This window comes from Nycticebus coucang, chromosome 8 (genome assembly GCF_027406575.1).
Source record: "Nycticebus coucang isolate mNycCou1 chromosome 8, mNycCou1.pri, whole genome shotgun sequence".
NCBI classification, from domain to species: Eukaryota; Metazoa; Chordata; class Mammalia; order Primates; family Lorisidae; genus Nycticebus; species Nycticebus coucang.
The window spans coordinates 82623926-82637627 of NC_069787.1; the positions used below are offsets into that span (position 1 = coordinate 82623926).

Below are 13702 nucleotides of genomic sequence, written 5' to 3' on the forward strand. Positions count from 1 at the left end.
TTCCTTGAGTACTTTTTCAACCCTGTCCTTTCTCTTCTCCTTCTGAGATTCCAGTGACACAAATGATAAATCTTTTGTTCTAGTTCCACAGGTTTATCAATATGGATCTTTTTTTTTTTTTCAGTCTTTTCTCCTCTCTGTTGCTCAAGTTAGATAATTTCTGTTGTTCTATCTTTTAAGTTCACTGATTTTTCTTCATTTCCTCCCTTCTGATATTGAGCTCATCCACTGAGATTTTTATTTCAATTATTACATTTTTTAGTTCTAAATTTTCCATTTGACTTCTTTTTCTTTATATCTTTTACTTTGCTGAGACTGTCTGTTTCTTTGCTGGGGTTGTTTTCTTCATGTGTTTTAAACATGCCCCAAATTGCTTGTCCAAGCATTTTTATCAAGGCTGCTTTAAAACCTTTGTTAGGTAAGTGTAGCATCCTGGTATTGGCATCTATTTATTGGTGGTTTTTAAAAATACATTCAGTTTGAGATTTCCTGGCTTTTGGTATAACATGAGTTATATTTGAAACCCAGACATTGCTGTGTTATGTTATGAGACTCTGGGTCTTATTTAGACCCTCTGTTTTAATTGGCTTTCTCTGACCTGCCTCCAGCAGGGAAGGAGAAGTACCATCTTGTTACTGTCAGGTGAAGGTAGATGTCAAGGCTCTCCACTTGGCCTCTTTTAAACTATAGCTGGCAGGGAGTGAGTGAGTTTCGGCTTCCACATGTTATCTACCAGAGGACAGTAGGAGTGGTCTTATTACCACGCTGGTGTGGTGAAAGCCCTGACTCTTCTCATATCTCCTCTGACACCACCCAGAGGGTGGAGGAGCACCTTGCTGTTCCTGGGTGAGGGTGGAAGTCCATGCTGGCTGTGTGGTCTTCACTGACACCACTGTTAGCGGGGAGCTTATTACCAGCTTTCAGGGATGAAAGCCCCTGCTCCTTACTTGCCCTTCTTTGTTACCATTCCAGAAGGGTAACAGAGTACCTCATCATACCTTATGAAGATGAAATTCTAGGTACCCATTACAGTTTTGCTGGCCACAGTAGTGGGGGTTGAGGGAGAGACTGTGTATCCATGTGTGTGTCTGCAGTAGAGTAGCCTGTTATTCGAAGTTTTTCTATCTTGCTGGACTAGACTGCCCCTTTCTGGTCCTTTGGTAACAGAGTAGACTTTTGGTGGGATTCTGTTTGCCTATAACTGTTGGTTTTCTCCTACAGCTAGCTGCTTCATCTCAAATTCTAGGATCTGTGGGGCAAAAAGAAAGCCCAGAGAAATCACCACCAAATTGTTCCTCAGGTTCCACAGTCCTTAACTGATCTGCCTTCTCTCTACTTTTTAGAGTCTTTTTATGTTTGTTTTATGTATAATGTCCAAGCTTCCTAGTTGTACATAATGGGGAGAATAGGAAGAAGTATGTCTGCTCCATCTTTCTGGAGGCAGAAATCCCCTGACTAACTTTTAGACCTAACCAAATTAAGTATGTTAAGGAAAACGAGAGTTGGAAAATTGTCATTTTAAGGTTTATTTCAATATTGTGCTAATAATGACCAATGTAAAAGTCAAATTCAGTTAGTGCTTTTAGAATCTTGATTTTTTTCCCCCGAAAGAGTAATGGTAACAAATTCAGCATGAAATCAACTCTAAATCAGTGACAACTATTACTTAACAAACCTTAATAGGATGCCTTCCTAAGCTTTGGTCTGAATACCCACATTTCAGCTTCAAGATCCTAATTTAAATGTATTTTTTTATCTAATATTCTGTTTGGTTGGCAAGTGTGTATAACCTCGTATCTTAGCTTTCATTTTGCTTCTCAGTTATGAAAGCATCCATTTACGTAAATAGAGATGTCTTCTTGGGGCAGATACAAAGGACCTTTTCTCTGGATTCAGCACTCATGGTGACCAGACAGGGCTTGCTAGCCAGTGACTGAGAAAGTCTACTTCCAGTCTGGACTCCTCTGGAAGGCATCTTTGAGCTCCAGAAACTTGCCCCAGGCTGTGCTCGACTGGGGCATCCCAGGTTGAGGAGGAACCCCAGAAGGGCAGAACTGGGTTTTCAGAAGGGACCACACAGTTTGAAGTTTAATCTGAGATCAATGGCTTTTTCCTTCTAGTGATGTTGGGAGTGTGGGAAGAGGGAATGCATGAAAGTGCCAGTGGGTTCACCAGGCCTTTCAGCCAGGAGGTCAGGAAAAACTCTGGCCACAAGCAAATCTAGATTTGTATACCCACACAAGGTTTTTTTGTTTTTTGTTTTTTGCTTTGACAGTAATTATATGGTGCCAAAGCCACATCTGTTTACTAAAAGGGAGAGTGAAAGGATTCTCTTGGGTAATGTTAAAGATACAATATATACATTAGAACTTATTTTCCAGATCTTAAATCCTGACTCACTGGACATTTAAAGTTCAATATTTTTAATGACCTTCCTTTTAAAAATTCACTTAAATAGTTCTTTCTTTCTTTTAATCGTTTAAGGGAAAAGGATTTTCCTATTTTTAAAAAATAGGAAAAGTATTTAAAATAAAATTAAGCAAATATTTGTCTTTATGGCTTAGAAATAGTATCACACAAGGGTGTGAGTCTAGTGCCCGTAGAACTGGGTTGGGATGTGGACATTTTTGTATCTGGGATGCTGACTGAAAACACTGGAGGTATAGTGCTCTGAACCCAGGGAATAATAAACAGTGGTCTTTATGGATGCTAAGGATTATGTAATCACATAAATAATAGTTCATTTTGGTTCTGAGTAGCTGCTTCTAGTTAAAAACTGAAAGCTTTCTTTATAATTATAATTTATGTTAAGGCTACTTGCCAAAATGTTTTAAAAATCCTGCTACATAAAGCACTTTAAAAACTGAAGAGAAGTGGCTTAATATTTAATGACTGATGCTATTCTTTCCTTTCAAAATTAGTATTTAACCTAAGCTTTCAATGTTTCAGGATGTCTTGCAGAATAGACTGCATCACCTCGTCAACGTGGCTTGAATAAATGTAGCCTTTTAGTACTAGTAAGAATTCATACTATTCTTTAAGTCGTATGTAATATCTCTATATATTCTGATCAAAGTTTAGCTTTCATGCTTAGCATATCATAAATTTGTTCTAGGTTTTTGGCTCACTCAAGTACAAATCAGAAACCATTGACTTTAATTCCAAAGACTTCAGTCAGAGCCATATTTTCTTTTCTCTTTTCAAGGAAACTATTGAACATATCCATTTTTGTTTTGTTAGAACAATACATTACATGGTGGAATTTAACTTAGTAAAACTTCTATGGAAAACAGTATAGAGATTTCTCAAAGAGCTAAAAATAGAACTACCATTTGATCTAGCAATCCCAATGCTGGCATCTACCCAAAGGAAAGCAAATAATCATTATAATATTAAAAAGATACCTGCATTTCTGTGTTTATTGCAGTGGTGTTTGTGGTAGTGGTGTCATGAAATCAATGTTAAGGAAAGGATTAGATACTTGAAAATGTGGAATACTACTAAGCCATTTAAAAGAATGAAGTAATGTCTTTTGCAGCAACATGGATGGAACTAGAGGCTATTAAGTGAAATAACTCAGAATCAGAAAGTCAAATGCCACATGTTGTTATAAGTGGGAGCTAAACATTAGTTATACATGGATGTATAGAGTGGAATAATAGGCACTGGAGATTCCAAAAAGTAGAAGGGTGGGATTGAGGGTGAGGCATAACAAGTCATGTATTGAGTACAGTGTATACTATTTGGTGATGAGTACACTAAAGCTCGGAGTTCACCACTATGCATATATCCATATAATAAAACAATACCTAAATCTTTAAAAACTAAGGAAAAAAAGACAAATACATTTTGTGAAATAAGTGTAATACGTATTTGAATTGCTGTTAAGTTCTGTGTGATATATAAGCATCTATTGGGGAGCATTAACTTTTCTACTCTGTCAGACCTTGTGTCACTACCATCCATCCACATGACTTTCCTCCTTGACCTTTTTAAGTTTCTTTTTTTTAAGAAGGTAAAAATTATTAATATTGTTAATATCGGTTTTTAAATTTTAACTGTTATAACGTGTATCTGGTTGTATTTTGTCATAATTTTAATTTGTATTCCCTACACCTCTGAGTTTGGTGCTGAGATTCTATTTATCTGCTTATTAACTTCTTTGGTGAAATGTGTATTCAAACTGCTGCCTGTTTTTTAAAAATTGGATTATTTGACTTATTATTATTGAAGGTAATCTTTATAGAATTCTGGATAGAAGTACTTATTGGAATATGTGTTTTGCATATATCTTCTCCCAATCCATAGTTTGTCTTTTTATTCACTTAACAATGTCTTTTTTCCTAAAATTTTTTATTATAAAAAAAATTTAATGTGATATGAAATACATACAATATTAAATTTATCATCTTAACCAGTTTTACATGTAAATATGTAATTCATTGGTATTAAGTACAATCATATTGTTGTACAAGCATCACCACCATCTATCTCTAGAACTCTTTTCATATTGCAAAAACAAACATTAAACAAAAACACCTGGCTGGGTGCTGTGACTCATACCTCTAATCCTTGCACTCTGGGAGGCTGAGGTGAGAGGATCACTTGAGCTCAGGAGTTCAAGACCAGCCTGAGCAAGAATAAGACCTCATCTCTAGTAAAAATAGAAAAAAACTAGCTGGGTGTGGTGGCACATGTCTGTCGTCTCATGTACTGGGGAGCCTAAGATAGGACGTTCATTTGAGCTCAGGAGTTTGAGGTTGCTGTGAGATGTGACTATGCCACTGTACTTTAATTCCTCATTTCCTCTTCCCTGAGCCCATGGCAACCACCATCCTACTGTCTGTCTCGTGAATTTGACTACTCTAGCTACCTCAGATAAGTGGAATCTTAGAACATCTGTCTTTTTGTCACTGGGTTATTTCACTTAGCATAATGCCCTCAGGGTTCATGTTGTAGCATTTGTCAGAGTTGCCTTCCTTTTTAAGGCTAAATATGAATATGCCACATTTGCTTGTCTATTCATTGATCAGTGGACACTTGGGTTGCTTCCACATTTTAGCTAGTGTAAATTATGCTGCTATGAACTTAGGTATAGCAGCATATCTGTTTCAATCCCTGTTTTCAGTTTTTGGGGGGTATACACTACATAGACTTGCTGATAATATGGTATTTCTATTTGCAGTGTTTTGAGGGACCACCATATTGTTTTCTGCTGCATACCCACAAATAGTTCTCAAGTCTTCACATCCTTGCCATTCTTGTTATCATGTGTTTTTTGATAGTAGCCATACTAATGGGCTTGAAATGTTAATGATGTCTTGTGAAGAGCATAAATTCCTCCGTCCCTCCCTTCCTGCCTGCCTTCCTTTCTTCTTTCCTTCCTTCCTTCGTCTCACTCTGTCTCCCAGGCTATAGTGCCTTGGCATCAACCTAGCTCACAGCACTGCAAACTCCTGGACCCAAGTGATCCTCCTATCTCAGCCTCCCAAGTAGCTGAGAATACAGGTATCTGCCACAAAGCCAGGCTAATGTTTATATGTGTAGTAAAGACTGGTGTCTCACTCTTGCTCAGGCTGGTCTTGAACTCTTTTTTTTTTTTATCCCTAGGATAATTGATTCTTTAGCAGGAGGGGAGCATTGGGGAGTATATTCAGGGTGGTTGGACTTTGCAGTCTCCTCAATAAGCAATCTCTCTGCAGTTTGCCTTCCCTTATTCTCCCACCCCACACCCCAGTTTCCCAGTCTTCAGGCAATAGCATCAGGTCCATGTTTCTTTAGAGTTCTGAGTTCTGAGAGGCAGAGCATTCCTTTCAATAGGATCTAGAATTCCTAGGGTTGCAGACTTTTGCTATCTAGTTCCTTGAGGTCTCAGGAATCCAGAGTTCCTTGGCTCAAAATTCCAGGGGAGCTCAAAACTCTAAGGGGCCTAGAGTTCCTGGCGCAGGAACATTTGGAGGCCTAGGATTTTTTTTTTTTTTGCAAGTATAATTTCCATTTTATTTATTTATTTTTTATTAAATCATAGCTGTGTACAATAATGCATTTTGGGGGTACAGTGTGCTGGTTTTATATATAATTTGAAATACAACTAAACTGATTAACATTGCCTTCACTTCACTTTCTTAATTATTGTGTTAAGATGTTTATATTCTATGCTTACTAGGGGGCCTGGGATCTTGAGGCAGACAGGTGAACACAATTATAATTTTTATGGCTTAAAGATGTACGAAATAATATATCAGAGCAGCGCCTCAGCCTGCACACTTATGGGAGTCTGCAGCAGTGACACATACAAGTTGGCTACATCCAGTTGGGTAGCCCCAGTGTGGGCACCCACATGCACAGCCTCGTGCAATGTGAAGCTCACCTGACAACCCACCATGGCCAGCAAGCTGCAGAGGTAGCATTCCCAAAGGATGGCTCAGGCCTGCTGTTCCTGGGATTCCAGAGACTCTTGAACTATGGGACACTCCTGGATTTCAGGAATCTTAGGATTCAAGGGGACACTGTGTCCATTGGGGGAAAAGCCACGGCTCAAGCCATCAGGGCCCGGGGTGAGCTGGAGCACAGGCACAGGAATGGTGAGAGGAGTCTGCCATTGTCCTGGTGAGGTCCATGGCTGCTGGAGCCCACACTTCCACCTGTGCCTGCGCTGCAGAGACCGAGGCAGGCCCTTGTCTTGAACTCTTGAACTCAAGTGATCCTCCACACCAGCTGAAGAGCATAAATTTCTGATTTTAATGAATCCAGCTTATCAGTTTTTTTTTCTCTTGTGCATCATAGTTATGGTGTCATACCTAAGAAATCTTTATGAACTCAAAGTTACAAAGATTTTCTTCTGAGTTTTCTCTAGAAACTTTTCTTGGGGAAGGTAGGGAGATTTATATTTAGTCCATTTTGAATTGATTTTGAATAAGGTACAAGGTATCGATTGAAGTTTGTTTGCATATATGGATAGCTAATTCTTTCTGCATTGTATTGCCTTTCAGTTTTACTAAAATTCAGTTGACTGTACATGTGGTTCTATTTCTGGACTCTCTTCTCTTCCTAAATTTTGATCACTTGTTTTAATGTGAAGCAGTGTTAAGCCTAGTATAGTACAAGGCTTCTCTCAGAAGTAAATTTTTGTTTGTGATGTAAGCAGAAGAGAAGATGAAGGCATTTTACAGTCTGGCGGGACAGATCTAATCTGCCTTTTGCAGTGAGGGGGACTGCGAAAGGCAAGACCTAGCATTTTCTCCAGTCTTTATTTTAGGAACTTCCCCAAATAGATTTGTATGACGTATCTTTTTTTCAGGGTTAAAATTGAGACTGAGAATTTCTTTTAATCTTGATAAATAAGCATTTGAGTTTAAACTATAGTTATGAGGTTTAAGAGAATGAAGGAATTGAATGTCACTAGAACAAAAATAAGTGTACTGAAGTTTCAGCTCTGCAAAGGGAGCCTGGGCCCTTGAAGGACTGTGGGACACCTTTCAGGCTGTCCATAAAGAAGTGGCTATGCTACCTGAAACAAAGTGGAGGAGCTGGGCTCATTCTCTCCGTGGCTTGAGTTTGATCACCACTAGGTAAAACTTTCTTGAGAATGAAATCTTTATTCAATAAATGTGTCCCAGTTCATATAAAAGTCACAAGACTGTTTGCTACCAATTTCAAGACATCACCTAAAAATAATGTAGAGATGACTGAAGTCTTAGAGGTGGCAAAGGTTGTGCAAGTAACTAACTTTCGTTTCTACCTATCTTCCTACTTTGTCGGGGCTCTCATTCCAGTTGGTCTTCCATGGGGCTGCTGGATATAAATTGCTAAAGCACAGCTCTGATTATGCCAATATCTGATTAAAGGTGTTTCTCAGTGACTCCAAAACGAAAACATACATTTCACAGCTGTAGTCCTTTGTGGTCTGGCCCAAGACTACCTTTTTAGCCTCCTGTCCAAGAATCTTCTTTGGTGCCATGATAAACCATTTGTTGACCCCAAGCATGCTGTGTTTTTTCACTCTACTGTGCATGTACTGGTTCTTCTTACTGGGATGCCTTTTCCCTCATATGCCTGAAGGATTCTTAGTTATCCTCTAAGATCCAGCTCAAGTGTCATCGTCTCTTGAAGACGCACTATATATGCAGAATGCAGTAAATAGAGCATAATATTTTAGCGAATGGGATTAGGTTTGAATCCCAGCTATATCACTTAAGAATTGGGTGAACTCTGACAACATATTTAATCTCTTAGAGCCTTGATTTCACTGTAGTACAGTGGTTCTCAACCTTCCCGATGCCGCGGCTCTTTAATACAGTTCCTGTGGGTTGCAAACCACAGGTTTAGAACTGCTGCTGTAGTAAATACCTGATAAGGTTAACATGAGAATCAAATAATATTATGTACATATATAGTACATATCAAAATATATGAGCATTTACTAAACATTATTATTATTAATATTATCTCTAATTCATTTATTCAGTAAACATTTATTGAGCACCACTATGTGCTATTCACTTGTTCCAGTTGTTTGAGATGCACATGTGAATGAGATCTTGCCATTGTATTTGAGCTGCTCAAGCACAATACTTTAAGAAAAGAACATGCAAAGTGCTATTATTTTATGACTACTGTATGCCAACAACCTTAAGGTGTCCCCATTTTGCAGCAGAGGAAACTGAGTCTGAGGTAGGTTAAGTCTGTCATGTAGGTAGACTTAATAGTAGAGCCAAAAGTTAAATGTAGTCTAACTCCAGTGTTAAAAGGAGACTTAGAAAATATTTGGAGACTATCATAAGCCCTTTCAGATTTACTTCTTGAAAGATATCAACCATATTTTTCCAAAAGATTCTTCTCTCCTCTTCTTCCATAGGTGGCATATTTAACAGGATAAATTTTAGTCTCACCCAAGATTAACAGGCAACTTTTTCTTATAATGCCTGTTAATTCTGTTATTTATGTAACAAGTTCTGTTTCCTTGAGTCTTTCCAAGAGTTAACTCTTGACCCTCTTCATATACACTTGTGTATTATGAATGCAGAAGAAGTTAGAATTTATAGTAAAGATAAGAATCTAATTGCGTTTATCTTTAAAACTCTGGAAGAAGTGATGGGCCTCAAGTTATAATTTTCACTAATAACTGTTTCTAAGCGTGTTTCTAAATAAAAGCAGAGTTTTGAGATGTTTTTAGAAGGAAATCATGGTAAAGATGTTTTTAGAAGGAAAACATGGTAAATACTGGTTAGGGTTATTAGCTGCAAACTACAGAATCCACTTAAACTATTTCAGGTAGAAGGGAGTTTGATGGAAGATTTTAGTGGCTTTTAGACCCTCTGGTATGATGAAAGAATCAGACTGGGCTATTTCACAGCCAGGAAAAATGCTTAGCTACACCAGAGAACTAGTCTAGTAAAATATATTGCTGCTCCTACCTGCTCATGATTTGACTTCAACTTGGTGTTCATTTTCTAAGAACTATTAGAAATAAAAGGAGGCCAGTTCTTATAGGCCCGTGTGATTCTTACTATATGTTTAGCTACATAGCTAAATATGTGTAAATTGATTAGCTATATACAATTTATCTGGGATTTTTTTTTTATATGAGCTCTTCTGACTAGATTTTATTTACGGATTTACATCTATAGATCTGAACTCTGGTTAGAAGAGATTATATAAAAAACAAATCCTAGATAAATAAATTAAGGGATATTCAAACAAGGAAATTAAAAAGAATAAACAAGAATCACATCTATTAACTTGACCAAAACTAAAAAATGTAATGTAATTTAACAAAAAAAAGAAAATCCCAAGTTCCTTAATAACACAAACAGTATGATGCCATACATACAAAGTTGGGAACGTGCAAAAATGGATTCTATATAATGTATACATATGTGGGAAAATTAAAAAGATGCTTAGGAATGATGAATAACAAATTTATAATAGTTATTTCTGGAGAGGGAAAAAAAGGAATGGAATCAGGGAGGGGTATATAGGGAGTTTCTGTTGTATCTTTAATATTTTGTTTTTATGAACAATTTTCTTGAGACAAATAGAGCAAAATGTTAAGATGTGCTGGAGCTGGGTATTTGAGTAGTTTAATATATAGTTTGTTATATTTATTCTCACTGTGTTTAAATATTTAATGATGAAAAATATTAATCTTGCATTTAATTGAATATTAGGATTAAAATTTTAAAATGTTACCTCCTTTACATAGAGATGAACTCAGAGGAAGAGGTAAAAATGCAGCTGTAGCATTTAGTTGGTTCTTCCCCCAGTAGGAGAGTGTTCAGGAAGATATCCAAGAAAGTTGATCGTCAGTGCTAGTTCAGTCTATGCCAGTATACAGGCTGGACCCACATCAGACTTCAGTCTTAATATGCTTCGCTCAGGTGACTTTCAGAAGGGTGTTTGCAGTGAGTGCTTGGTCTAGAGCCAAGTTGGCTTTGTGTAGTGTTGTAACCACAAGATGGTTTAAAAATGTTCTATTTGCAAATGTGTAAACAAATAGTATGGGTGTCATCAAGGGAATGATTTGTTTGATTTGCCAATATTGTCCTGTTAGGATGGGAAGTTAGTTTGGGAATAGAGGAACTGAAGTTAGTCAAGTGATAGTCCTTTCTATTAAGGAAAGTAAAATCATAATTGGAAAGAGAACAAAGAAATATGTGAAATGCAAAGTAAAGAGTCATCTTAAAAGAAATCCAATTTAGAAAAGTATTTGAAGACCAGTGGCATCCTGAGCAAAGAGACCTCCACTAAGATTCCCAGATTTTAAACTGTGGGATTCGCACTTGGACTGGAGGTCTGGTTCCCCAGTGATCTAGGATGCATCCAGCACTGTTTTTCAGTGTAGGTATTTTTTACCTGGAATCCTCAAATCCCCAAGTGGTCCATGAATGGAATTCAAGGAGTCTATGGTCCATGAACTTGGACAGAAAAACTATTACATCTTAATTTTCATTGACCTCCAACTAAAATTTAGCATTTGTTTCAGTTATAAAGGTGGGCAACAAACCACTCTAGTATTTGACAGTGCCAATGGACTTTATCATCACGTTCGAAAGAATTTGGCCTGGGATTTTCCTTTCTTTAAATGTCGTTGTGATGGGTTGGTATCAAGGTTATGTTGGCCTCAGCAAACAAGTTGTGGGATTTTATTCTTTGGAAGAACTGGTGTAAGGCTAGTTTATTTCTTCCCTGAATATTTAGCATGATACTTTGGCAAAGCCCTTTGAGGCCTGGACTTTCTTAGTCTTCAAATATAGATTTAATTTACTTAATAGATACAGGACTTCTCAGATACTCTGTTTCTTCCTGTATCAGTTTTGGCAAATTTCTTCTTCTTAGGAATTTGTCCATTTCATCTACATTTTCAAAATAATGGGTAAAAGTTGTTCAAAAAATCCTTTTTAGAATGTCTGTAGAATCTATAATGCTATCCTCTTTTTCTTTTCCTTTCTTTTTTTTTTTTTTTGAGACAGAGCCTCAAGCTGTTGCCCTGGGTGGAGTGCTATGGCATCATAGCTCACAGCAACCTCCAACTCCTGGGCTTAAGCGATTCTCTTGCTTCAGTAAGAGAAGCAAGTAAGTTGCCAAGTAGCTGGGACTACAGGCGTCCGCCACAATGCCTGGCTATTTTTTGGTTGTAGTTGTCATTGTTGTTTGGCAGGCCCAACTGGATTCGATCCTGCCAGCTCTGGTGTATATGGCTAGTGCCTTAGCCGCTTGAGCTATAGGCACCCAGCCGCTATCCTCTTTTTCATTCTTGATATTAGTTAGATAAAAACTATAAACATTAACAAAATTCAAGGTTCTTTTTTTTTGAGACAGTTTCACTTTTTTGTCTTTGGGAGAGTACCATGGCATCTGAGCTCACAGCAACCTCAAACTCTTGGGGTTAAGCAATCCTCTTGCCTCCCAAGGTTAACTGGGACTACAGGCACCCACCACAACACCAGCTATTTTTTTTTTTTTTTTTAGAGATGAGGTCTTGTTCTGGCTCAGGCTACTCAGGCAATCCACCCACCTCAGCCTCCAAGAGTGCTAGAATTATAGGCATGAACCACCGCATCTGGTCAAAATTCAGGGTTCTTTTTTTTTTTTTTATTGTTGGGGATTAATTGAGGGTACAATAAGCCAGGTTACACTGATTGCAATTGTTAGGTAAAGTCCCTCTTGCAATAAAAAATTCAGGGTTCTTAAGAGTTGCACAGTGTTCAACCTGCAGCCTGCAGGCCACATGCAAATTATTTGAAGACTGTTTTTTTTTTTTCCATGGTGTCGGATATTATGAAAATTATCCATGGGCCTTTTCTTTTGGTCATCAGCTTTCTTTAGTGTTTGTGTGTTTAATGTGTGGTGCAAGAGAAGTCTCATTCTTTCAGTATATGGCAGGAAGAAAAATTACAACTTTTCTAGTGGACCGTTTTGCAGTATAGATTTCACATAAGTGTGAGTATATTTTTATCTAAAAATTGCTTTTAAGAAACCTGCCATAAATAAATAGTCTTATAAACATAAATATTTAACACAGTATGATCTATATTAGCAGTATTATATAGCAAAAAAAAATGACCAGGGGCAGAGGGGACAAAAAAGTAATTCTTTACATTCACTAGAATATCTTCTAGTTACAAAACATATTGACATGTTGATATGGAAGGGGCTAGGAACCTATTGTTGTTACTAAAAGTAGGTCACAGAAAAATATATTTAGTGTAACTCCTTGTAAAAGTATATACTTCTGTATGTGAATGTGTACACATAGAGAATAATTTAGAAGTTTGGTTATCAAAATTCTAATAGCAGTTATCTGTGGGTGGTAGGATGTTGAGTAATAGTTTTCTTTTTGCTCTTCTGTATTACTTAAAATGTTTGCACAAGCCTGCATCATTCCTACAAAAATAGCCTGGACTCAAGGCTGAAGGGCAAAGCTAGGTTTATAGTGCAGGATGATGGCAGACCAGAAGAATGGTCTGGAAAAGAAGGCCTTCTCTGCAGAAGGGTCAAGGGGCATGGGGTACAGATGAGTGGGCAAATTAAAAAAAAAAAAGCACGTGATAAAGGACATTTTAAAGAGAGACAGACTAGTGAGAGGAGAAGCTGAGCTGCATTAGTGAGGGTTGGAGATTTGTATGCAGTTTTCCAAAGGAAATGCTGAACTGTATATTTCTTTTTCTCATCACAAAGCAGTATCTGCTCGCTACAGAGAGAATCAAAATTACACACAAGCCAAAACAAGTAAACAGATGAAGCATAAGAACTGCCCACAATCTCAGGGTTCTAGAGATTTTTCATTGACTTGTTCCTCCCCTCTAATTCCCACTGCCACAGCTTTAGGTCAAGGCCGCATCATCTCTAGAATAAGCTTTGTCCTCTTCTGGCTCACAAATATCTCTCCCTAGCTGAGCCCTGGGCCTGCCCCAACTCCCTCCTGTCCTGCATGGACTGCCAAAGTCATCTTCCCCAAACACCACTTTCCTTAGTCATTTTTCTTTTTAGGTTCTTATATTCTACATGGCTCTCAAGAGTATCTGCACTGGGAACCATCTTACCTAACCACCCGTGTTCCCAAACCTCCACCTTTACTTAGATACGCCTTCACACTTGTCTCCCAACTCAGTCCCCTGCCTCCCAGCCTTGCATCTGGGTCTCTGTCCTCATCACTAGGATGCCTGCCCTATTAGGATAGCCGTCCTTGTCCAGATTCTCC

At 37.8% G+C, this 13702-nt stretch overlaps 1 protein-coding gene and 1 pseudogene across 1 annotated transcript in view; one reads left to right on the plus strand and one right to left on the minus strand.

Annotated features, from left to right (window-relative positions):
- Window positions 1-13702, plus strand: part of CTDSPL (CTD small phosphatase like) — a 121229-nt gene that overhangs the window by 13085 nt on the left and 94442 nt on the right.
- Window positions 6212-13702, minus strand: part of LOC128592341 (gem-associated protein 7-like) — a 36150-nt pseudogene continuing 28659 nt past the window's right edge.